Source organism: Ranitomeya variabilis, chromosome 6 (assembly GCF_051348905.1).
Source record: "Ranitomeya variabilis isolate aRanVar5 chromosome 6, aRanVar5.hap1, whole genome shotgun sequence".
In the NCBI taxonomy this organism is placed as follows: Eukaryota; Metazoa; Chordata; class Amphibia; order Anura; family Dendrobatidae; genus Ranitomeya; species Ranitomeya variabilis.
The window spans coordinates 456,291,082-456,317,268 of record NC_135237.1 but is presented as its reverse complement, the minus strand read 5'-3'; the positions used below and the strand labels follow the sequence as shown (position 1 = coordinate 456,317,268).

The 26,187-nt window shown below is 44.8% G+C and overlaps 1 protein-coding gene across 2 annotated transcripts in view; it reads right to left on the bottom strand.

The window, feature by feature from the left end:
- Positions 1-21,885, bottom strand: part of LYN (LYN proto-oncogene, Src family tyrosine kinase) — a 96,847-nt gene extending 74,962 nt beyond the window's left edge. For both annotated transcript variants that reach the window (XM_077270512.1, XM_077270514.1), the window contains exon 1: positions 21,604-21,885. The gene's annotated coding sequence lies outside the window, so the exon portion shown is untranslated. The remainder of the gene's footprint in view (positions 1-21,603) is intronic.
- Between the last annotated feature and the right edge of the window lie 4,302 nt (positions 21,886-26,187).

Below are 26,187 nucleotides of genomic sequence, written 5' to 3'. Positions count from 1 at the left end.
CAGCTGCCATTTGCCATTCGTTTTGTAGGTCACTTGATGTCATCCTGCGGTTGCCAAGTGACATTTGAATAAGATGACAGTCATCCCGGTCAATGGAGAGTTGTATTCGCCCTCTGCCTGTCTGTAGCTTTGTTGTCCCCAATATCTGCTGCTTGACTTCGTTGTAATGGACTGCCATCTTAGAAATTTTAAGTATGGAGGCAACATGACGCTCACTGTATCCCTCTGCTAGTAAAGCCAGAATTGAGCCCTTCTTTTCCTCACTCAAGACTTTTCTTTTCAACTCCTTTGGCATGGTTAAAAGTTAATTTTTCATTCCTATTACTTTTGGGATATGACTAGCACATGTTTGGCCATCCAGCTTGTCCTATTGCAAGAGGATTCTAAACACCACAGCAGTGTTTTTTATACTTTCCTTTGATAAATAAGATTTGGTAAAGGTGATCCCCTAATCAGAAGTACATTAAGTAGAATGAGGTGTACTCTGGTTGGAATTCAATTGACACCGGTATGTATGTATGTATGTATGTATGTATGTATGTATGTATGTATGTATGTATGTATGTATGTATGTATATACACACACACACACATATACATACATACACACACACACACACACACACACACACACCTCATGAGTAAAATTCAAGGATTACTGATATTGTGAGCCTTTTAACATGTCATAGCCATAAATGCAAGACATAGACCTACAGTCCTGCTTACCATTATTGGTGCCCCTTCATTTTTTTTTTTTCATAGACTGTACAATATCTTCAGAAATAAATGGAAATGTACCAAAGTTATATCCTCAGGATTTTTTAATTAGTGGTTCAAAGAAATTCAACAATAAAACATTGTTTTTTAACTTACATGTTGCAATTTCAAAGAAGAAACAGAATGAACAGCATGTGCAGCAATAAAGGCATCCCTAATTAATACTTGGTTGAACACCCTTTGGCATTGATGACAGCCTCCAATCGTTTCTTGTATCCTTTATAAAAAAAAATTATTGTTCAACCATTCATGTTTACTTTTGGATATGTGCTTTGGGTCACTGGCTTGTTGGAGAACCCATGATCTTTGACTCGAACCAAGTTTTCTTTCACTGGTTAGGACATTTCGCTCTAAAATCTCTTGATAATTCTCGGATTTCATGATTTTTGTGATACGGTCAAGACCCCCAGTACCAGACGCAGCAAAACAATTCCACAGCATTATGGATCCTCCCCCATGCTTAACTGTTGGTATGGTGTTATTTTCCTTATAAGCTTAATTGAGCCATCTGTTAATAAACTGTTGCTTTGCATTGCGAATAAGCCTTATTTTTGCTCAATCTGTAAACAGAACATTTTCCCAAAAGGATTGTGGTTTGTCAAGGTACTCTCTGGCAAAGATCAGTTGTTCCTCTTAGGTCTTTTCTTCAGGAATGGTTTCTTCCCTGGCCTTCGCCCATACAGCTCTGCTTGGTTTAGTGTGCAGCATATGGTACTTGTTGAAACCATGACCCCAGACTGTTCAGCCTTCAGATCTTTGGATGTTTGACATGGTGGGTTTTTTTCACCAATCGGTACAACCTTCGAAGACATCTCTTGTCAATTTTCCTCTTTCCCTGTGTCCAAGGAGGGTGTTGACCGTTCCATGCTTGACAAACTTCTTAATAACATTGCGCACTGTTGAAACTGGGATACCAAGGTCTTTGGAGATAACCTTACACCCTTAGGAAGACTTGTGTTTTCTAATAAAAGTAGATCTGATGTGCTCAGACAGCTCCTTTGTCTCCACCATTGTGACAAAGGAACAGTCAAAATTTGTTTCCATACTACAGTGGGTACGGAAAGTATTCAGACCCCTTTAAGTTTTTCACTCTTTGTTTCATTGCAGCCATTTGGTAAATTCAAAAAAGTTCATTTTTTTATGTACACTCTGCACCCCATCTTGACTGAATAAAAACAGAAATGTAGAAATTTTTGCAAATGTAATAAAAAAGAAAAACTGAAATATCACATGGTCATAAGTATTCAGACCCTTTGCTCAGACACTCATATTTAAGTCACATGCTGTCCATTTCCTTGTGATCCTCCTTGAGATGGTTCTACTCTTTCATTGGAGTCCAGCTGTGTTTAAATAAACTGATAGGACATGATTTGGAAAGACACACACCTGTCTATATAAGACCTCGCAGCTCACAGTGCATGTCAGACCAAATGAAAATCAGGAGGTCAAAGGAACTGGCCAAGGAGCTCAGAGACAGAATTGTGACAAGGCACAGATCTGGCCAAGGTTACAACAGAATTTCTGCAGTACTCAAAGTTCCTAAGAGCACAGTGGCCTCCATAATCCTTAAAATGGAAGAAGTTTGGGACCATCAGAAGTCTTCCTAGACTTGGCCTTCCAGCCAAACTGAGCAAACGTGGGAGAAGAGTCTTGATGAGAGGTAAAGAAGGAACCCAAGATCACGGTAGCTGAGATCCAGAGATGCAGTAGGGAGATGGGAGAAAGTTCCACAAAGTCAACTATCACTGCAGCCCCCCCACAAGTCAGGCCTTTATGGCAGAGTGGCCTGACAGAAGCCTCTCCTCAGTGCAAGACATATGAAAGCCCGCATAGAGTTTGCTAAAAAACACATGAAGGACTCCCAGACTATGAGAAATAAGATTCTCTGGTCTGATGAGACGAAGATAGACCTTTTTGGTGATAATTCTAAGCGGCATGTGTGGAGAAAACCAGGCACTGCTCATCACCTGCCCAATACAATCCCAACAGTGAAACATGATGGTGGCAGCATCATGCTATGGGTGTGTTTTTCAGCTACAGGGATAGGACGACTGGTTGTCATTGAAGGAAACATGAATGCGGCCAAGTACCGAGTTATCGTGGATGAAAACCTCTTCCAGGGTGCTCTGGACCTCAGACTTGGCTGAAGGTTCACCTTCCAACAAGACAATGACCTTAAGCACACAGCTAAAATAACAAAGGAGTGGCTGCAGAACAACTCTGTGACCATTCTTGACTGGCCCAGACAGAGACCTGACCTAAACCCAATTGAGCATCTCTGGAGAGACCTGAAAATGGCTGTCCACCAACGTTCACCATCCAACCTGATGGAACTGGAGAGGATCTGCAAGGAAGAAAGGCTGAGGATCCCCAAATCCAGGTGTGAAAAACTTGCTGCATCATTCCCAAGAAGACTCATAGCTGTACTAGCTCAAAAGCGTGTATCTACTTAATACTGAGCAAAGGGTCTGAATACTTATGACCATGTGATATTTCAGTTTTTCTTTCTTAATAAATTTGCAAAAATTACTACATTTGTTATTTTCAGTCAAGATGGGGTGCAGAGTGTACATTAATGAGGAATAAAATGAACTTTTTTGAATTTACCAAATGGCTGCAATGAAACAAAGTGAAAAATTTAAAGGGGTATGAATACTTTCGGTACCCACTGTAATTTAATGTAAAGGGTGCCAATACCAGTGTCACAGCAAGGGGTCATCTCATGTTTGTTTGAGCTTCTAGTTTCTAGAGCTTCTCATACGTAAAAAAAAAGTTGATGAAACTCTCATAGTAGAAACTGAAACATTGACCAAATCAGTTTTTTTTTTCTTTTTGGGTTTCAGAAAATTAATTGATGTCTGCATGAGCCCTAAAAGATTAATAGCTATGACTAGTAAACAATAAAGGGAAGCAACAACACAACTGACATCATCTATGTTGACATTCTCCAACCTGTGGCATGTCTGTATAATTCAGAACCAGCCTTTAAAGAATGGATCCTCCAAATATGTGAGCTAAATGATGACGCGAGTCAGATCAAAAGTTGATGGCTTGTGTTAAGGCTAGACCATTGACTTAAAAGAACTAGATAGCATAAAGGACTTATACACATCCCAGTTAGGAAAATTGCTAAGAAGGACCCAGCACTTACATGTTAGTATGCCATGGTTGGGCAGTTCATTTGTCTGAGCAGCATATAATTATAATAATAATCTCTATTAATATAGCGCCATATTCTGCAGTGCTTTACAGACATAATCATTGCTGTCACCGATGGGGCTCACAATCTACATTCCCTATCAGTATGTCTTTGGAATGTGGGAGGAAACCGGAGAAAACCCACACAAACATGGGGAGAACATACAAACTCCTTGCAGATGTTGTCATTGTTGGGATTTGAACGCAGGACTCCAGCGCTGCAGCTAACCACTGAGCCACAGTGTTGTCCATGTTTTAATCACTGATTCATTGAACAGGTCCAAGAAGGTCCCAGACGCTTTCAATGTACAAAGTTATTAGTAGTAAATTCTGCACATTATAAGTGGCATAGATCAAAATATTTATTCCTATTGCTAAATTTGAAGACCTTTTGGTGATAAAATGACATTATCCCTGTAATGTAAATTGGTGGTCAGTTGCAGCTTCCTATGGTGATGGCAGGGGTTTTTGAAGCAGGACCTCACAGATTGAAGGGCCGGCTGAAACTTACAGTAACTCATTTTAAAATCTTTTTTTCCCTAAATCAATAGAACACATGAAAATAAGAAACTTTGTAACATATACAGTGCCTACAAGTAGTATTCAACACCCTGCAGATTTAGCAGGTTTACACATTTGGAATTAACTTGGCATTGTGACATTTGGACTGTAGATCAGCCTGGAAGTGTGAAATGCACTGCAGCAAAAAAGAATGTTATTTCTTTGTTTATTTTTTTTTAAATTGTGAAAAGTCTTTTCAGAGGGTCATTTATTATTCAACCCCTCAACCCACCAGAATTCTGTTTGGTTCCCCTAAAGTATTAAGAAGTAGTTCAGGCACAAAGAACAATGAGCTTCACATGTTTGGATTAATTATCTCTTTTTCCAGCCTTTTCTGACTATTTAAGACCCTCCCCAAACTTGTGAACAGCACTCATACATGGTCAACATGGGAAAGACAAAGGAGCATTCCAAGGCCATCAGAGACAAGATCGTGGAGGGTCACAAGGCTGGCAAGGGGTACAAAACCCTTTCCAAGGAGTTGGGCCTACCTGTCTCCACTGTTGGGAGCATCATCCGGAAGTGGAAGGCTTATGGAACTACTGTTAGCCTTCCATGGCCTGGACAGCCTTTGAAAGTTTCCTCCCGTGCCGAGGCCAGGCTTGTCCGAAGAGTCAAGGCTAACCCAAGGACAACAAGGAAGGAGCTCCGGGAAGATCTCATGGCAGTGGGGACATTGGTTTCAGTCAATACCATAAGTAATGTACTCCACCGCAATGGTCTCCGTTCCAGACAAGCCCGTAAGGTACCTTTACTTTCAAAGCGTCATGTCAAGGCTCGTCTACAGTTTGCTCATGATCACTTGGAGGACTCTGAGACTGACTGGTTCAAGGTTCTCTGGTCTGATGAGACCAAGATCGAGATCTTTGGTGCCAACCACACACGTGACGTTTGGAGACTGGATGGCACTGCATACGACCCCAAGAATACCATCCCTACAGTCAAGCATGGTGGTGGCAGCATCATGCTGTGGGGCTGTTTCTCAGCCAAGGGGCCTGGCCATCTGGTCCGCATCCATGGGAAGATGGATAGCACGGCCTACCTGGAGATTTTGGCCAAGAACCTCCGCTCCTCCATCAAGGATCTTAAGACGGGTCGTCATTTCATCTTCCAACAAGACAACGACCCAAAGCACACAGCCAAGAAAACCAAGGCCTGGATCAAGAGGCAAAAAATCAAGGTGTTGCAGTGGCCTAGTCAGTCTCCTGACCTTAACCCAATTGAAAACTTGTGGAAGGAGCTCAAGATTAAAGTCCACATGAGACACCCAAAGAACATAGATAACTTGGAGAAGATCTGCATGGAGGAGTGGGCCAAGATAACTCCAGAGACCTGTGCCGGCCTGATCAGGTCTTATAAAAGACGATTATTAGCTGTAATTGCAAACAAAGGTTATTCCACAAAATATTAAACCTAGGGGTTGAATATTAATTGACCCACACTTTTATGTTTAAAATGTATAAAAATTTAACTGAGCAACAAAACTTTTTGGTTTGTAAGATTTATGCATCTGTTAATAAATCCTGCTCTTGTTTGAAGTTTGAAGGCTCTAACTTATTTGCATCTTATTAAACCTGCTAAATCTGCAGGGGGTTGAATACTACTTGTAGGCATTGTATTATCAGATAAATCCACTTTATTCTCATTCTGGACTGGTCTTTCATTCTCAAATTTTTCATTCTTAATTCACAGGAAAAAATCTGTATTCAGTGAGTAAAGACTTTTCCATTACTGGATAGGAAATGGCAGTTGGAGCTCATAAAGTTCTATGGAGAGAGGAGCTAGGAGTAGTCACAGGCGTTCTGCTGCAAGTTCTTCGGAGACCATAAGGGTGTGTTTCCACGGTCAGAAAACGTTGCGTGTTTGATGCTCCGTAGAGCCGCAGCGTCGAACACGCAGCGTCCAGATGTTACAGCATATTGGAGAGGATTTCATGAAATCGAGTCTCCACTATGCGTTAAAAGACGCAGGCGGCAGACCCACGTAAACGGACATGCAGCGTGTCTTTTCAGAACACAGCTTGTCTGTTTCAATGCGACGATGCTCCGTCGCCGCACCGTTAATTTCCCATAGATAATCATTAGATGCGGTAAAACCGCATCTACCGTATATACTCGAGTATAAGCCAACCCGAGTATAAGCCGACCCCTCTAATTTTGCCACAAAAAACTGGGAAAACTTATTGACTCGAGTATAAGCCTAGGGTAGGAAATGCAGCAGCTACCGGTGAATTTCAAAAATAAAAATAGATGCTCCATACCGTTCATTATTGCCCCATAGATGCTCCATATAAAGCTGTGCCACATATAATGCTCTGCACCGTTGATTATTGCCCCATAGATGCTCCATATAAAACTGTGCCATATATAATGCTCTGCACCGTTCATTATGGCCCCATAGATGCTCCATAGAAAGCTGTGCCATATATAATGCTCTGCACCGTTCATTATGGCCCCATAGATGCTCCATATCAAGCTGTGCCATATATAAAGCTCTGCACCGTTCATTATGGCCCCATAGATGCTCCATAGAAAGCTGTGCCATATACAGTGGGGCAAAAAAGTATTTAGTCAGTCAGCAATAGTGCAAGTTCCACCACTTAAAAAGATGAGAGGCGTCTGTAATTTACATCATAGGTAGACCTCAACTATGGGAGACAAACTGAAAAAAAAAAATCCAGAAAATCACATTGTCTGTTTTTTTAGCATTTTATTTGCATATTATGGTGGAAAATAAGTATTTGGTCAGAAACAAACAAACAATCAAGATTTCTGGCTCTCACAGACCTGTAACTTCTTCTTTAAGAGTCTCCTCTTTCCTCCACTCGTTACCTGTAGTAATGGCACCTGTTTAAACTTGTTATCAGTATAAAAAGACACCTGTGCACACCCTCAAACAGTCTGACTCCAAACTCCACTATGGTGAAGACCAAAGAGCTGTCAAAGGACACCAGAAACAAAATTGTAGCCCTGCACCAGGCTGGGAAGACTGAATCTGCAATAGCCAACCAGCTTGGAGTGAAGAAATCAACAGTGGGAGCAATAATTAGAAAATGGAAGACATTCAAGACCACTGATAATCTCCCTCGATCTGGGGCTCCACGCAAAATCCCACCCTGTGGGGTCAGAATAATCACAAGAACGGTGAGCAAAAATCCCAGAACCACGCGGGGGGACCTAGTGAATGAACTGCAGAGAGCTGGGATCAATGTAACAAGGCCTACCATAAGTAACACACTACGCCACCATGGACTCAGATCCTGCAGTGCCAGACGTGTCCCACTGCTTAAGCCAGTACATGTCCGGGCCCGTCTGAAGTTTGCTAGAGAGCATTTGGATGATCCAGAGGAGTTTTGGGAGAATGTCCTATGGTCTGATGAAACCAAACTGGAACTGTTTGGTAGAAACACAACTTGTCGTGTTTGGAGGAAAAAGAATACTGAGTTGCATCCATCAAACACCATACCTACTGTAAAGCATGGTGGTGGAAACATCATGCTTTGGGGCTGTTTCTCTGCAAAGGGGCCAGGACGACTGATCCGGGTACATGAAAGAATGAATGGGGCCATGTATCGTGAGATTTTGAGTGCAAACCTCCTTCCATCAGCAAGGGCATTGAAGATGAAACGTGGCTGGGTCTTTCAACATGACAATGATCCAAAGCACACCGCGAGGGCAACGAAGAAGTGGCTTCGTAAGAAGCATTTCAAGGTCCTGGAGTGGCCTAGCCAGTCCCCAGATCTCAACCCTATAGAAAACCTTTGGAGGGAGTTGAAAGTCCGTGTTGCCAAGCGAAAAGCCAAAAACATCACTGCTCTAGAGGAGATCTGCATGGAGGAATGGGCCAACATACCAACAACAGTGTGTGGCAACCTTGTGAAGACTTACAGAAAACGTTTGACCTCTGTCATTGCCAACAAAGGATATATTACAAAGTATTGAGATGAAATTTTGTTTCTGACCAAATACTTATTTTCCACCATAATATGCAAATAAAATGCTAAAAAAACAGACAATGTGATTTTCTGGATTTTTTTTTTCTCAGTTTGTCTCCCATAGTTGAGGTCTACCTATGATGTAAATTACAGACGCCTCTCATCTTTTTAAGTGGTGGAACTTGCACTATTGCTGGCTGACTAAATACTTTTTTGCCCCACTGTATAATGCTCTGCCCCGTTCATTATGGCCCCATAGATGCTCCATAGAAAGCTGTGCCATATATAATGCTCTGCACCGTTGATTATTGCCCCATAGATACTCCATATAAAGCTGTGCAATATATAATGCTGCTGCTGCTGCAATTAAAAAAAAAAATAAATCACATACTCACCTCTCTTCGCTCAGGACGCCGGCGCTTTCAATTTTTACCTGCTCCTCGTGCGGCTCCGTCTCCAGCACTGACGCTCAGCAGAGGGCGCGCACTGACTACGTCACTGCGCCCTCTGACCTGAGCGTCACAGCCAGAGGACGCTGATGACTGAGCCGCACCGGAACGAGGAGCGGTAAATATCGCGCAGCGCTCCCCTCCCTGTATACTTACCTGCTCCTGGCGCGGTCCCTGCTTCTTCTACCGCTGCATCTTCTTCCTGTATTGAGTGGTCACCGTTACCGCTCATTGCAGTCATGAATATGCGGCTCCACCTCTATGGGAGGTGGAGCCGCATATTCATGACTGTAATGAGCGGGACCATGTGACCGCTCAGTACAGGAAGAAGATGCAGCACTGGAAGAAGCAGGGACTGCAGGGACCGCGCTGGGAGTAGGTGAGTATAACTAGACAGCCCCCGCTTCCCCTCCCCTGCCGACACCCGGGTATGACTCGAGTATAAGCCGAGAGGGGGACTTTCAGCCCAAAAAAATGGGTTGAAAATCTCGGCTTATACTCGAGTATATACGGTAATTATTAGTCACATGCGTAGTAACTGCGTAAACACAGCTTACTACGCATATCTACTAATTTACATGCGGTCTTACCTGTCTCGCCGCCGGAAGTCCGCGTCCATGGCAGTTCTCGCGATAACTTAGCTTAGCGCGAGAACTGCCGTGCACGTGACCGGGGGTTATCTCCGGTCACTAGGCTGGTTCTCACGGTTAGCTGATCAGTGTAGGTGATCGCTAGAGCTATCTCCAGCGGTCATCTACAAGCTCTATGTCTGGATGTCACGCATCCAGATATAGCAGAGCTGGACTCGTCGTGGGACACTCATTAGTAAATGGACTACGTCGGACTCAGGGAGTATACTGTTGGTTTATTATTTTTTATTTTTTTCCAGAACGAGGGTGTCGCAGGAATGAGCATATAATAAAGATATCAAAACTGTGTGGTGTTTTATTTCATTAAAATATTTTATTCTGCATGTGTTTTATTAACCCTTTCACTACTATAGGATTAGTAATGGTAGGTATCTTATTGATGCCTCTCCATTACTAAGCCGGCTTAATGTCACCTTACAAAGGTGACATTAACCCCTTATTACCGCATATGCCACCACTACAGGGCAGTGGGAAGACAGAGGCTAAGCGCTGGAATTGGTGCATCTTACAGATGCGCCATTTCTGGGGTGGCTAGGAGCTGGTATTTGTAGCCGGGGGGAGGCAATATCCATGGTCCCTTCCTAGGCTATGAATATTAGCCTGCAGCTGCCTGCGTAGCCTTTCTGGCTAAAAATTATAGGGGGACCCCACGTCATTTTTTTTGGGGGGTCCCCCTATTTTTATAGCCAGTAAAGGCTAAATATACAGCTGCGGGCTGATATTCATAGCCTGGGAAGCTCCATGAGTATTCTTCCAGGCTACAAACATCAGTCCCCCAGTCGCTGGCTTTCTCTCTCTAGTGCAGAAAATTGTGTGGGAGCCCACACCATTTTTTTTCACTTTTTTTTCAAATTAAACAGATATTGCGTTTAAGGCCGGGGTCACACTTGCGAGAAACTCACACGAGTCTCTTGCCTCAATACCTGGCACTACCGCCGCCGCCACTTGGGACCAGAGCATTCAGCTTCATAGAAATACATGCAGCTGCACGCTCTGCTCCCAAGTGCCGGGTATTAAGGTGCCAGACTCATCCGAGTTTCTCGCATGTGTGATCCCGACCTAACTCTTTAACATTTTATTATGCTTATTACTAAACATCGAGCATGGTATTATCTATCGTATCCAACTTTCGATCGCAGCCATCTAGCTATCGTATCCATCGTATCCATCTATCGTATATCTATCTATCTATTGAGATATCTATATATAGATAAATATATTTATAGATATATCGGTAGAGAATAGATATATCGATAGATAATAGATAGATACGATAGATAGGTGATAGATAGATAGATACTGTTAGAATCTGTTTAGTTGTTGACTATCCGCCATTTTCTTGTGGAGTTCTGGCTGCTGGTCTTTTTCCTCTGGTGCTGGGTTTGTCTTGGGTCAGGTGTTTGTTTCACTCTTTATTAACCAGCACCTGCCTCCCAGTCCTTGCTGGACAACAGTGTTTATCTGCTTGAGCTCTAGCTTGGTGCTTTGCTTTGTCTTCTGTGTGTGTTAGGCTACTTTCACACTAGCATTGTTGGCTGTACGTCGCAATGCGTCGTTTAGGAGAAAAAATGGGGGTAGTGGATGCTGTTTTTCAACGCATCCGCTGCCCCATTGTGAGGTGCGGGGAGGCGGGGGCATGACGCACCAAAAAACGTTACATGCAACGTTTTTTGGTGGCGACGGTCCGACGCAACACGACGCAACCGTCGCACGACGGTTGCGACGTGTGGCAATGCATCGCTAATGCATGTCTATGTTGAAAAAATGCATCCTGCAAGCACTTTTGCAGGATGCGGAAAAAAAAATTGCTACAAGCTGCGTCCTACGCTGGTCGCCACATCGTCAAAACGACGCATGCGGAAGCATCCGCATACTGCGGCACAACCTGCGTACCTAATGTTAAAGATAGGTACACAGGCCGCATGCCGGCCACATGCAGAAATAGGCGGAGCTAGCGGCGGAGGTGCGGCCGAGGGCGGGGCTTCACGGAGGAAGTCTGCAGCCCTCCGCAGCTGCTGCAAACGCTGAAGGCATCAAAACTATGAATTAACACGTGGAATTATATACTTAACAAAAAAGTGTGAAACAACTGGAAATATGTCATATTCTAGGCTCTTCAAAGTAGCCATCTTTTGCTTTGATGACTGCTTTGCACACTCTTGGCATTCTCTTGATGAGCTTCAAGAGGTAGTCACCGGGAATGGTCTTCCAACAATCTTGAAGGAGTTCCCAGAGATACTTAGCACTCGTTGGCCCTTCTGCCTTCACTCACTGTGGAGGCCAGGTCATCCGGCGTAGCACCCCATCACTCTCCTTCTTGGTCAAATAGCCCTTACACAGCCTGGAGGTGTGTTTGGGGTCATTGTCCTGTTGAAAAATAAATGATGGTGCAACTAAACGCAAATCAGATGGAATAGCATGCCGCTGCAAGATGCTGTGGTAGCCATGCTGGTTCAGTATGCCTTCAATTTTGAATAAATCCACAACAGTGTCACCAGCAAAGCACCCCCACACCATCACACCTCGTCCTCCATCACACCTCCTCCTCCATGCTTCACGGTGGGAACCAGGCATGTAGAGTCCATCCGTTCACCTTTTCTGCGTTGCACAAAGACACGGTGGTTGGAACTAAAGATCTCAAATTTGGACTCATCAGACCAAAGCACAGATTTCCACTGGTCTAATGTCCATTCCTTGTGTTCTTTAGCCCAAACAAGTCTCTTCTGCTTGTTGCCTGTCCTTAGCAGTGGTTTCCAAGCAGCTATTTCACCATGAAGGCCTGCTGCACAAAGTCTCCTCTTAACAGTTGTTGTAAAGATGTGTCTGCTGCTAGAACTCTGTGTGGCATTGACCGGTTCCCTAATCTGAGCTGCTGTTAAACTGCGATTTCTGAGGCTGGTGATTCGGATAAACTTATCCTCAGAAGCAGAGGTGACTCTTGGTCTTCCTTTCCTGGGGTGGTCCTCATGTGAGCCAGTTTCTTTGTAGCGCTTGATGGTTTTTGCCACTGCACTTGGGGACACTTTCAAAGTTTTCCCAATTTTTCAGACTGACTGACCTTCATTTCTTAAAGTAATGATGGCCACTCGTTTTTCTTTACTTAGAATTTGTTTTATGACAAGAAACAAGCAGCTAACAGTCTATTCAGTAGGACTATCAGCTGTGTATCCACCAGACTTCTGCATAACACAACTGATGGTCCCAACCCCATTTATAAGGCAAGAAATACCACTTATTAATCCTGACAGGGCACACCTGTGAAGTGAAAACCATTCCCAGTGACTACCTCTTGAAGCTCATCAAGAATATGCAAAGCAGTCATCAAAGCAAAAGGTGGCTACTTTGAAGAACCTAGAATATAAGACATAATTTCAGTTGTTTCTCACTTTTTTGTTAAGTATATAATTCCACGTGCTAATTCATAGTTTTGATGCCCTTAGTGTGAATGTACAGTTTTCATAGTCATGAAAATACAGAAAAATCTTTAAATGATAAGGTGTGTCCAAACTTTTGGCCTGTACGGTGTGTAAATATATATATATATATATATATATATATATATATATATATATATATATATATATATATATATATATATATATATATATATATAATGAGAGCTTTGCATCTGTAAATTACTATACATGTATTTTATTAATAATAATTAATACAATTTTGGGGATGCCATGCCATTTTTTTCCAAAAATAATTTAACTAGCAGAGGAAAAGCGGGCACCTGGGGTCAGATGTTTATAGCCTGGAAAGGGGGTAATACCCATGGAGCTTTCCAGGCTATTAATATCAGTCCCAGACTAAAAACATCAGCTCTCAGCCACCCCAGAAATGGCATCAGCGAGAGCACTAAACTCTGATGACCTTTCTGACGGCACCGCATCCTATAGACGGCTCTCAGTTACTAACCTCTGGGCTTGATGTCACCTGACCATACAAAAATGTGACATCAACCCCAACACTATCACCCCACTTGTCACGGCACCAGGCCAAGTGTTAACAGTGGGGCTAAGTGCCAGATTTAACACATTTTATAGATGCACCATTTCTTTTCTGGGGCAACTGAGGACTGATGCTTTTAGTCTGGGATGGGGCAAATATCCATGGCCCCTTCCAAGGCTATTACCGTATATACTCATGTATAAGCCGAGTTTTTCAGCACATTTTTTGTGCTGAAAACGCCCCCTCAGCTTATACACGAGTCAATTGTCCAGAAAGCCAGCAGGGGAGGGGGAGCGGCGGGTCACAGGAGGCAGAAGCCGGTGGCTGCAACTGTGCCCGCTGCTAAAGAGAAATAAATATTAATTTCTCTTATAGCAGCACACAGTGACAGCGGCCGGCTTCCAGAAGACATCCTACTTACCCACCTGCATGCCCTCGCAGCATCTCGGTGGTCCCGGCGCCTTTGCATCATCTCGATGGTTCCGGCTTCCAGCAGCTCCTCCGGCGCGATCACGTGGCGCCGCTCAATAAGGTAATGAATATGCAGGCGTCTCCACTCCCATAGGCAAGGAGCGCATATTCATTACCACTAAGATGCTGCGAGGGCACGCTGGAGGGTGAATAGGATATGGGATAAGGAGCCATGCATAGCAGGACAGGGACCTGGGGAGCCATGCATAGCAGGACAGGGACCTGGGGAGCCATGCATAGCAGGACAGGGACCTGGGGAGCCATGCATAGCAGGACAGGGACCTGGGGAGCCAGGCATACCAGGACACCGATGGAGGAGCCATGCATACCAGGACAGAGACGAGGGAGCCATGCATACCAGGACAGGGCTGAGGGGACAATGCATACACTGCTTATACTTGAGTCAATAAGCTTACCCAGTTTTCCGTGGCAAAATTAGGTGCCTCGACTTATACTCGAGTATATACGGTAATATCAGCCCGCAGCTGTCTGCCTAGCCTTTGCTGGTTATTAATTATAGGTGGACCCTGAGTCATTTTTTATTTTATTTTTTTTTTGGGGGGGGCAATGATTGTAATAACCTGTAAAAGGCAAAGTATACAGCTGTGAGCTGATATTAATAGCCTGGGAAACTCCATGGGTATTACCTCCATCCCAGGCTGTAAACATCTGCCCACAACTATCCACTTTCCTTCTGCTGGTTAACAAAATTTTGGGGGATCCCCCGCTAATTTTTTCAGAAAGTGATTTATTTAGTAATAAAATACATGTACAGTAAGCGGCATACGCATATTTATATCTATCTATTCTATGTATATATCTATTCTGTCTATTTTATTTTGTCGGGTCACGCTGTGATTTTACTGTACGCGGCAGATCAAATGACCGTTTCCACGAACATAGGTGTGTAAAAATCAGATGGCACTCGCATGGTCTGAGTGACATGTGATTTTTTTATCACATCCATTGTCTTGCATTAGCGAGTCTCGCATGCTGCGATTGTTCTCTCAGCCCAATCTGAGCAGAGGTAAAAAATAAATAAAATATTGCAGATGAGCAGGGACTCATAGATTAACATTGGTTAGAGTGTGCAATCCGATTTTTTATCCAATTCCTCTAGTCCGTTTTTCTCGCAAATGAGTATGAGCCTTTACACACAATGACAATCACAATTATTGCCAGGTTATAATGATCCCTTATTGTTGCCAGGTTATAATCTTTGATATGCTAAAGCCTGGTCAAAACACATCCAGTAGAGAGAGTGCATATTCACAATTAACCCCTTCACCATCTTGGGATGTTCAGTTTTTGCCTTTTCGTTTTTCAGTCCCCTTTGTCCCTGAGCCATAATGTTTTTTTTAAATATGGACGTGTAAGGGCTTGTTTTTTGCTAAACGAATTGTACTTTTGAATGAAACAATTGCTTTTTTCCTTACAGTCAACTGGAAAGTGGGAACAAAAATTCTAAGTGCAGTAAAACTGCAAATAAAGTGCAATTACACTTTTTTTTTTTTTTTTTTTCACCATGTTCACTAAATACAAAAACTGACCTGGCAATATGATTCGCAGGCACCAAACATGTATAGGGTATTTTTTATTTACCGGCAAGGCCGGCGTCACACTCGGCGTAAGACAATACGGTCCGTATTTTACGGCCGTAATACGGCCGTAATACGGAGAAATGTTCCCAAAATAGTGATCCGTAGGCAGGGTGTGTCAGCGTATTTTGCGCATGGCATCCTCCGTATGTAATCCGTATGGCATCCGTACTGCGAGATTTTCGCGCAGGCTTGCAAAACCGACATCTAATGGATTTATGTGCTCAAATGTTCGGTAAAACATATATACAGTGTGTGTATATATATATATATATATATATATATATATATATATATATATATATATATATATATATATATATATATATATCATTGAGACACTATATATATATATATATATATATATATATATATATATATATATATATATAGTCTGTATTTATATTTACTTCAGCGCGATATCTGTGAACAGCCGGTAATTCAATTGCCGGCTTTTCATTTCTCCTTCCCAAACCCGACATGAAATGAGACATGGTTTACATACAGTAAACCATCTCATATCCCCATTTTTTTTGCATATTCCACACTACTAATGTTAGTAGTGTGTATGTGCAAAATTTGGGCGCTGTAGCTGCTAAAATAAAGGGTTAAATGGCGGAAAAAATTGGCGTGGGCTCCCGCGCAATTTTCTCCGCCAGAGTGGTAAAGCCAGTGACTGACGGCAGATATTAATAGCCAGGAGAGGGTCCATGGTTATTGGCCCCCCCGTGGCTAAAAACATCTGCCCCCAGCTACCCCAGAAAAGGCACATCTGGAAGATGCGCCTATTCTGGCACTTGGCCACTCTCTTCCCACTCCCGTGTAGCGGTGGGATATGGGGTAATGAAGGGTTAATGCCACCTTGCTATTGTAAGGTGACATTAAGCCAGGTTAATAATGGAGAGGCATCAAATATGACACCTATCCATTATTAATCCAATTGTTTGAAAGGGTTAAAAAACACACACACACACGATATAAAAGTATTTTAATGAAATAAACACAGCGGTTGTTTTAATATTTTATTGCTCTCTCAATCCATTTGCAGACCCTCGCTTGGCAAAACAATAAACACACAATATACATACCTTCTGCTGACCCGTCACGTCCCACGAGGTAATCCATCTGAAGGGGTTAAAATAATTTACAAGCAGGAGCCCTGCTAATGCAGCTGTGTGCTCGTGCTTGTAATTCCCCGGCGAATGAAGGAAATGTAGGTCATTGACCTACATTTCCTTCAGTCGCGGTGATGCGCCCCCTGGTGGATGTCCTCATATGACCTGGAGTGTGGGAAAAAGTTCCCAGGCTGCAGTTCATGAGAACATCCAGCAGGGGCGCATCACCGCAACTGAAGGAAATGTAGGTCAATGACCTACATTTCCTTCATTCGCCGGGGAATTACAAGCACAGCTGCATTTCATTGGCGATTTTTTTGCGCAATACGCTGACAAACGCAGCATGCTGCGATTTTGTACGGCCGTAGAACGCCGTATATTACGGATCCGTAATATACGGCTGATAGGACGAGACCCATTGAGAAGCATTGTGCCGTATGTTATGCGAGTTTTATGCACGTAGTTTCTGCGCTCTTACGTCCGTAAAACTCGCATGTGTGACGGCGGCCTAAGGGGTGAAAAAAAATCCAAAGTTTGTTAAAAAAAAAAAATGGCACCATTTTCCGAGACCCGTAGCATCTCATTTTTTGGGGATCTGGGGCCGGGTGAGGGCTTATTCTTTGCGTGTTGACCCGATGTTTTTTTTTTTACCATTTTGGGGTAGATTCAGTCTTTAATTTTCTCTCTCATTACACCGTTTACCGATCGGATTAATTATTTTTATATTTTTATAGATAGGGCATTTCTGAATGCGGCAATATCAAATAAGCGTATTTTTCATTTTATTTTGAATAGGACGAAAGGGAGGTGATTTGAACTTTTATATTTTTATAACATTTTTTTTTCCACTTGCTTCAATAGACTCCTTAGGGTATGTTTCCACGGTCAGGAAACGCTGCTTGTTTGACGCTGCGCAGAGCTGCAGCGTCAAACAAGCAGCGTCCAGATGTTCCAGCATAGTGGAGGGAATTTTATGAAATCCCGTCTCCACTATGCGTGGAAACACGCATCAGTCTTCCCTGCGACTACGGACATGCTGCGCGTCTTTTCAGATCGCAGCATGTCCGTACACCTTGCGGGGACGCAGCGTCCCCGCAAGGCATATCACAGGGCGCTATGGGAGCGAGCGATCATCCCGGATGTGTACAGTTAACACATCCGGCATGATCGCGTCCCAGAAAGGGGGCGGGGCTTAGCGCCGAGCGGCGATACCGCCGGCCATCCTGACAGTGGAAACGTACCCTTAGGGTATGTGTCCACGTTCAGGATTGCTTCAGGATTTGGTCAGGATTTTATGCAGGTAAAATTCTGACCAAATCTGCACCCGAGTTCACTGGCAGGTCACCTGCGTTGTCCTAGAGTTTTTTCTGCAATGTAAGGACATGCTGCGTTCTTAAAAGACGCGCCGCATGTGAGTTTTCTCGGGTGTGCCGCATGCGTCTTTTACTGCATAGTGGAGACAGGATTTCATGAAATCCCCTCCACTATGCTGTAACATCTGGACGCTGCGTTTTTTATGCATGCTGCTCAATGCTGCGTCAAAAACGCAGCGTTTCCTGAACGTGGACACATACTCTTAGGGTATGTGTCCACGTTCAGGATTGCATCAGGATTTGGTCAGGATTTTCCATCAGTATTTGTAAGCCAAAACCAGGAGTGGAACAATTATAGGAAAAGTATAATAGAAACATATGCTCCACTTCTGCATTTATCACCCACTCCTGGTTTTGGCTTACAAATACTGATGTAAAATACTGACCAAATCCTGATGCAATCCTGAACGTGGACACATACCCTCAGGGTACGTGTCCACGGTCAGGATGACCGGCGGTATCGCCGGAGCGGCGAAGCTGCTCGGTGCTAAGCCCCACCCCCTTTCTGGGACGCGATGATGCCGGATGTGTTAACTGTACACATCCGGGATCATCACACCCTCGCATAGCGCCCTGTGATATTACTTGCGGCGAGGCAGCGTCGACGCAGGTAGCACGGACATGCTGCGATCTGAAAAGACGCGCAGCATGTCCAGAGTCGCAGGGAAGTAGGATGCGTGTTTCCACGCATAGTGGACACTGGATTTCATAAAATCCCCTCCACTATGCTGGAACATCTGGACGCTGCGTGCTTGACGCTGCAGCTCTGCGCAGCGTCAAACAAGCAGCGTTTACTGACCGTGGACACATACCCTTAGGAGACTTGAAGCTGCGATCGTCTGATTGCCTTCAGTCCTGCTATGTGTAGCAGAAATGATCATCTGCTATGAACGCCGGCCACGTGGGGCTCATAGCAGATCAGCAATGACAGGCATGGGGTCTCCTGCAGACCCCCGGTTGTCATGCGAACCCATAGATCGCGATTCCACCCGCGGCTGTTAGGGGCACATAAGAGCTGATTTTTGTCAGCTGTCATGCACCTGAAGAGATGCGGGCTCAGCACCGGAGCCTGCATCAAACAGGAGGAGGTGACCTATGACGTACCCATACGTCATAGGTCGTGAAGTGGTTAAATAGTATTACATTTTAGAAACAAATATGACATAGCTTGTAGATACATTGTATTTCTTTTCCATAGACTTTGTACTCCAGAGATGCACATGTTTTTTTTTTTTTTCTAGAAACGGTCAACAAGCTTGACTACAAGCAGATCCCTAACAGTTTATCTGAGAACTATCTAGCGTATGGTCGCCTTCACATGTATTTCACGGTTTGTGTTCAGGCCGCAGCTGCCTAGACCAGCTGAGGGTCTCTTGACTCAAACTAACTGCCTCATACCTGCCTAGGAGGCTGTTAAGTGGAGTCAAGATGTCAGCAGTCACAAAGTGCGACATGTGAAGGTAACTGTACACATCAGATCGCTATTAGAGATGATCGAATAGCTTCGGATAAATGCTTATCCAAATAGCTATAGTGCTTCCTGAATAGCTGCATCAGGAACCCGGATACCTGGAGCGCTCCCGATAGTCAGCTGTCCGGCTGCCTGTGTCGCGGCTGTGTGACAGGCACAACAAACAGACTCTCCATGCACATACAAAGCCCGTTTGACTGACAGCCATCTTTCCTAAATCTGCCATACACATTCCCAAAAAAGGAGTAAACCTGTGGATTTTCCCAAGATGCTAATCAGTAATGAAGATCCAAGATTCGTCTGTGTGTGCATATACACTCAAAAATTATGCATGTCCGAGCACACGTTCGCTTTGTTGGCACTATTGTAGTCTACGGCCCCGTCGGTGCATATGTCCAAATTCTGTTTTGTGGAGGGCAATTGGACAGAAGTCCTGACGGGACCCATGAACGTGGAGAGAAGCACAATGTGAAATCACCCTTATTCCCATCTCACTCATAGTATAGGTGGTAACTTGCTGATTGGTGTGGTAGGGTCCCCGAGACCCCCACCGATCTGAACTATCGTAATGGAACAATGGCAGGACATGAGCACCACCACTCTATTTTTCTATGGGACTGCTGGAAAAAGTTGAATACTGCCATCACATATCTCTGGTGGCGCCACAAAAAATGAGTGAAGCGTGGTGCACTTACACAGCCAGTGAGAAGGGGCTCATTCTCGGGATTGGTGGAGTCTCAGCGTTCGGCCATCATGGATCAGTTTATTATAATCCATGCATAAAATAGGTGGGAATAACCCTTTGGGTTTTCCATAGATTACTGTACAATGTCGGTGATTTTACACTTGATTTTCAGCATACACAACAGCAGACATTGAGCCAGCGAGGAATGCTGGGAGATTGCAGCTCTGAAGCCTGCGGACACGTGACAGTCTACAACTCAAAGCCCTATAAAATAAGTAATACACTCACAAAGTTACTCAACTTTTGAAGGGATTTTGCACTTTTAGCAATATGAACCACAAACCCTGCCAGGCATGTAATAAAATAACAAAGCCAACTGTTGTTCTCCCTCTGGGGCGCAGTCGTCCACACTAGTAATGAGCGAGTGTACTCGTTGCTCGGGTGACCTCTCGAGTATTTGTGACTGCTCGGAGATTTAGTTTTCATCATGGCAGCTGAATGATTTACAGCTAGTAGCCAGGCTGAGTACATGTGGGGGTTGCCTGGTTCCTAGGGAATCCCCACATGTAATCAAGCAGGCTAGTAGCTGTAAATCATTCAGCTGCCGTGATGAAAACTAAATCTCCCAGCAGTCACAAATACTCGAGAGGTCACCCGAGCAACGAGTACACTCGCTCATCACTAGTCCAGACCTCTGCTCCAATCTCACTGTTTTGGCTGTAGTGATGTCATTATGTTAACAAAGCAGATCACCGCTGCAGCCAATCACTGGCTCTGCCAATGTAGACAGAACAAGCTGCTGAGCTCAGTGATTGGCTGCAGTGGTAATCTGTTCTGTCAACATGAATCACCAAGCCAAAACACTGAGTCCAGAGCAGGTGCAGGATTGGCGGAGGTGGATACCGGCCAGCTTTGTTGCTTTACCTGTGGAAACCCTTTTAATGTAGATTATTGTGTCAACTGTAAAATTAACAGAAACCTCAACTGATGGTGTGTACAAGCCCGCGTGGCACTTTCTTATAAGGCTCACGCCGTGAGCCTCACGGTGTCCCACAGATCCAGGGCACGGGGGTCCGCGCCGTACCTACAATATGCCGGTGATCTTATATGGGAGCGGCTGCAGAAGGTGGGCATTACAGGACAAATTCATCAACTATCACAAATGTCCAATGTTGTAACAAAATGCAATTCCACAAATACAATAAAACACTTCAATAGTGCACAAGGCGGAGGGCAGTAGTACATGGGCACAGAGGGAGCAGGGCAGCAGATAGGGGTGGTAGTACTTCTGACTCCAGCTGTGGCTCATCACTCCCATCCAGACTGATTACAGCAGCTTTACCCTCAGGGCTGGGGGTCGCACTCACCTACGTGTCCTCCTCCCCGGGCACCAGAGGGTCCGTATCCGCCAGGTGACCGCACAGCTCCGGAGCAGACGTGGACGCTGCGCCCTGCAGCCGCTCTCTATGAGGAACTTCGCTCAGTTACTCGGGAGGTTTTTTCTCTTTACTTCCTGGTGTGAAGCGGAATTTGCATAAGGGTAACGGGCAAGAGGCACCGGGAGGTTCCCGGCACCGGGGAAACCATGGTGAGGGGCCCGGTCACCGGCAGCACTGGGCAGGCTCTATGCAGGCTGAAATGTCGCATGTGTTCTGCCACAAGTCAGAAGTGTCCCAGAGTCGCCCCATGAGGGTGGTTCTAACACCTGTGACATTGGGGACAAGTACTATCAGCAGGTTTCTCATGGGTTTCCCAGAGGAAGACACTCCAGGACATGTTGGCGGTTTTGTCCTGAAGCAACCTTTTTATTTCTTTTTGATAATTTCCTGAGCTTTTGTTTGACGGTTTTGACCACCAGCAGGGATTTTGAGTGGTTTTCCTACATTTTTTTTTTATGCAGTTTTTGCCCAGATGCCGCACTGCAGTCACAGAGAGCGGCCACGGACTTGTACCCTCAGGCCGGACAGCCCCATTAAGGGCCCATTCACACATCCGTATTCTGCAGGTTTGGAACTTACAGAGAAAAACTCTAGCACGTGTTCTGTGTTTTGGAGACGCTCCTGGTTTTGGCATACAAATACTGATGTGTGACTGAAGCCCAATAGTGTAGAGTGACTGCCACTGCTGGCGGAGCCGCCACAAGAATAACAGCAGTACAGCCTGCTAAGCCGCCTCTGGGAAATGACCGCCACTTTCCAGAACGAGTTTGCCTGGTGAAACTCTGAGGCGGCACCGGTATCTAAGGCTACTTTCACACTAGCGTTTGTAGCAGCTGCGGAGGGCTGCGGACTTCCTCCGTGAAGCCCCACCCTCGGCCGCACCTCCGCCGCTAGCTCCGCCTATTTCTGCATGCGGCCTGTGTACCTATCGTTAACATTAGGTACGCAGGTCGTGCGGCAGTATGCGGATGCTTCCGCATGCGTCGTTTTGACGATGCGGAAAAAAAAAGAAATTGCTACAAGCTGCGTTCTACACTGGTCGCCGCATCGTCAAAACGACGCATGCAGAAGCATCCGCATACTGCGGCACGACCTGCGTACCTAATGTTAAAGATAGGTACACAGGCCGCATGCAGAAATAGGCGGAGCTAGAGGCGGAGGGCGGGGTTTCACGGAGGAAGTGCGCAGCTGCTACAAACGCTAGTGTGAAAGTAGCCTAAGTGAGGCCGTGCGCACATACTCTTATTTGCTCTTTTTTAGTTGTAGTTGGTCTTATTGACTCCTTTTATAAACTATACGGAGTCTTTAGAGTGGGAAAAATGGTCAGCTCGCTTCATTTAACCACTGGCAGTTAAGGCTACTTTCACACTAGCGTCGTGCGCTGCACGTCACTATGCGACGTTGCGACGTACCGACGCTAGCTGTGGAAGCGCCGCACAACGGGGGCAGCGGATGCTGTTTTTCAACGCATCCGCTGCCCCATTGTGAGGTGCGGGGAGGCGGGGGTGGAGTTCCGGCCGCGCATGCACAGTCGGAAAAGATGGGAACAACGCACCAAAAAACGTTACAAGCAACGTTTTTTGGTGGTGACGGTCTGACGCAACCGTCGCACGACGGTTGCGACGTGTGGCAATTTCGTCGCACTGCGTCGTTAATAAAAGTCTATGGAGAAAAAAACGCATCCTGCAAGCACTTTTGCAGGATGCGTTTTTTCTCCAAAACGACGCATAGCGATGTGCAGTGCACGACGCTAGTGTGAAAGTAGCCTAAAAGGCGCTAAAAATAATGAACATCAAGTCATTTTTCCATAGGAATGCATATGTTAATTCTTCTGAGCATTTAGGTGAGTTTCAGAGTGCACCCAACTGAAAAAACTTTGTGCACGTACCCTAAGGCTATATGCAAACGACATCTTTGTTCCCATGGTCTTTTTCTTGAAGCGGCTTTAGGCTATGTGCACATTCTGCGGATTTTACTGCGAATCCGCAGCGGTTCTGACGCTGTGGATCTGCAGCTGTTTTCCATGAGTTTATAGTACCATGTAAACCTATGGAAAACAAAATCCGCAGTGCACATGCTGCAGACAAAAACGTGCGGAAACGCTGCGTTTATTCCCCAGCATGTCAATTCTTTGTGCGGATTCCGCTGCGGTTTACACCTGCTCCATAATAGGAATCCACAGGTGTAAAACCGCAGGTGGAATCCACACAAAAACTGCGGTTAATCCGCAGTGCGGTTCACCTGCGGATTTACAAAAACAGGTGGAGAAAAATCCACAGACATCAAACCTACGTGTGCACATACCCTAAGGCTGTGTGCACATGATGCGGATTTAGTGCGGATCCGCAGCCTTTTGTTCCGCGCAGAAACGCTGCAGATCCGCAAAGTGATTTACAGTACAATGTAAATCAATAGAAAAAAAACGCTGTGCTAATGGTGCAGAAAATTCCACATGAAAAACGCTGCGCATCAAAAGAAGTAGCATGTCACTTCTTTTGTGCGGATCTGCAGCGTTTCTGAACCATTCCATTATAAAAATCCGCAACAGAAACGCACAAAATCCGCATTAAAAAACGCATCAAATCTGCACCTGCATTTTCTGCCAGGAGATACGGATTTTGTGCAGAAAATTCTGCACCCCAATCCGCAACGTGTGCACATAGCCTTACAGGTTGTTTTCCTTTGGTTTTTTTTCACCACATTATAATATTGGGTGGGCTCCTAGCAGAGATTGAACATGTTACTTCTTTTAACTGCTCAAGGGTTCGGAAGTGACATAAGATGGAACATGAGGAAAACAAAAAAAGTCATCTTGAAAATGGGGCCCGGGACGCCTGCGCAGTAGCAGCTATCGGTGTGTATAGGGATCTGATAGCTGCTGTTGCGCAGGTGCCATCTTGCTGGAGTAGAAAAAAATGTCCTCCACCGTTGAATATACTGTTGTCAGTCAGTAAGTAAGGGAACATTCATCTTAAGGTGTGACACATACTCTACTAGTGCAGTTTAACTCATCTCTTCATGTATAAGGCTACTTTCACACTGGCATCATCTGGCGGACGTCACATTGCGTAGTTTTGTGAAAAAAACGCATCCTGCAAAATCTCCCGCAGGATGCATTTTTTTCCCTAAGACTTGTATTGGCGACGCATCGCGACGGATTGTCACGCATCGCGTAACGTCGTGCACTGGATGCGTCGAAATTTGGCGGCCCGTCTGGAAAAAACGATTGTAACGTTTTTTGTCTGCGTCGGGAAAACGTGTCGCGACGTATCCTGCGGCATGCGTCGTTGGCTAGAATGGAAGCCTATGGACGCAGGATCCGTCGTGACACGTCGCATGACGGAATCCAGCGCTGCAATACGTTTTTTTTACACTGAGCATGCTCAGAATCAGGAATTTGTAGCCAATTGGCCAGACACCCCCAAATCTATATAAAACCTGGCCTGTGGCTTCAACCCCAAATGTGCCAGGAAGAAGACAGCCAGCATCCAGCCAGCGTCCGTCCAGCCAGCGTCCAGCTCAGAGGCCTGCTATAAAACCTAGCCAGAGGCCTGACTTCCTGATTCCCAGGCCAGTCCCAATTCCCAGCCCAGTCCCAATACCCAACCCAGTCCCAATTCCTATCCCGGCCCCAAATCACAGTGTCTTCCCCAATGTTTTCTTCCTTGTCAAGCTTTCCTTCCCCATTTAGTATTCCACCTATGCCAACAGCCCCCCCCCCCCGCTCAGCTTCCTGTTTTTTTCCCCCCTTCCACTACACCCCAACCCAGTAGGCTTTCCCCACCTATCGACGTGGTCCAACCTTCCAGCCCCTCCGCTAGTATCTCCACCCCACACTTTACAGACCTGTGAAAGTTTTTTATGTAAAAAATATTGTGTTTTTTATGTGAAAAATATTTTTCAAAAATTTACAAAGTTATACAAAAAAAGTTTTACCACAAAAAGTTTTATAAAAAAAAAAAAAAAAAAGTATGACAAAAGGTTTTGAAAAAAAATTTCAAAAAACGTTAAATAAAATTTATTTTGGTTTAAAAACTACTTTTTGTTTCAGTGCCTTCATTTAGGTATGCTGGTACGGTAACAAATAAAAGGTAAAAAAAATTACACACCACACGTGAAAAGGTATAACATATTTGTTTTATTACAAAACATACCAAACTTTTGGAAACTAATAAAACTTGGTGTCACACTTTGTGCAGAAACATAAATCACCGAGACATGAAAGAAAGATCTCACACTATGTTGTCTTGCCATGGCATGCTGCCTAAAGGTGACACGAAATACTCTGCAAAGTGGTCCCTCATTCTGGAAACAGAACCTGCAGAATGAACCGAGCTGCTTTGGTAATCCCACAAGGTGGTCTCAGAGTCTTCATCATCCATGGAAACAGGCTCCTTCGATAGAACATAGTTATGCAGCACCACACAGGCCGTGACAACCTCATCCACTGTTTGTGTGTGCTGTCTTAGGCCGGTTTCACACGTCAGTGGCTCCGGTACGTGAGGTGACGGT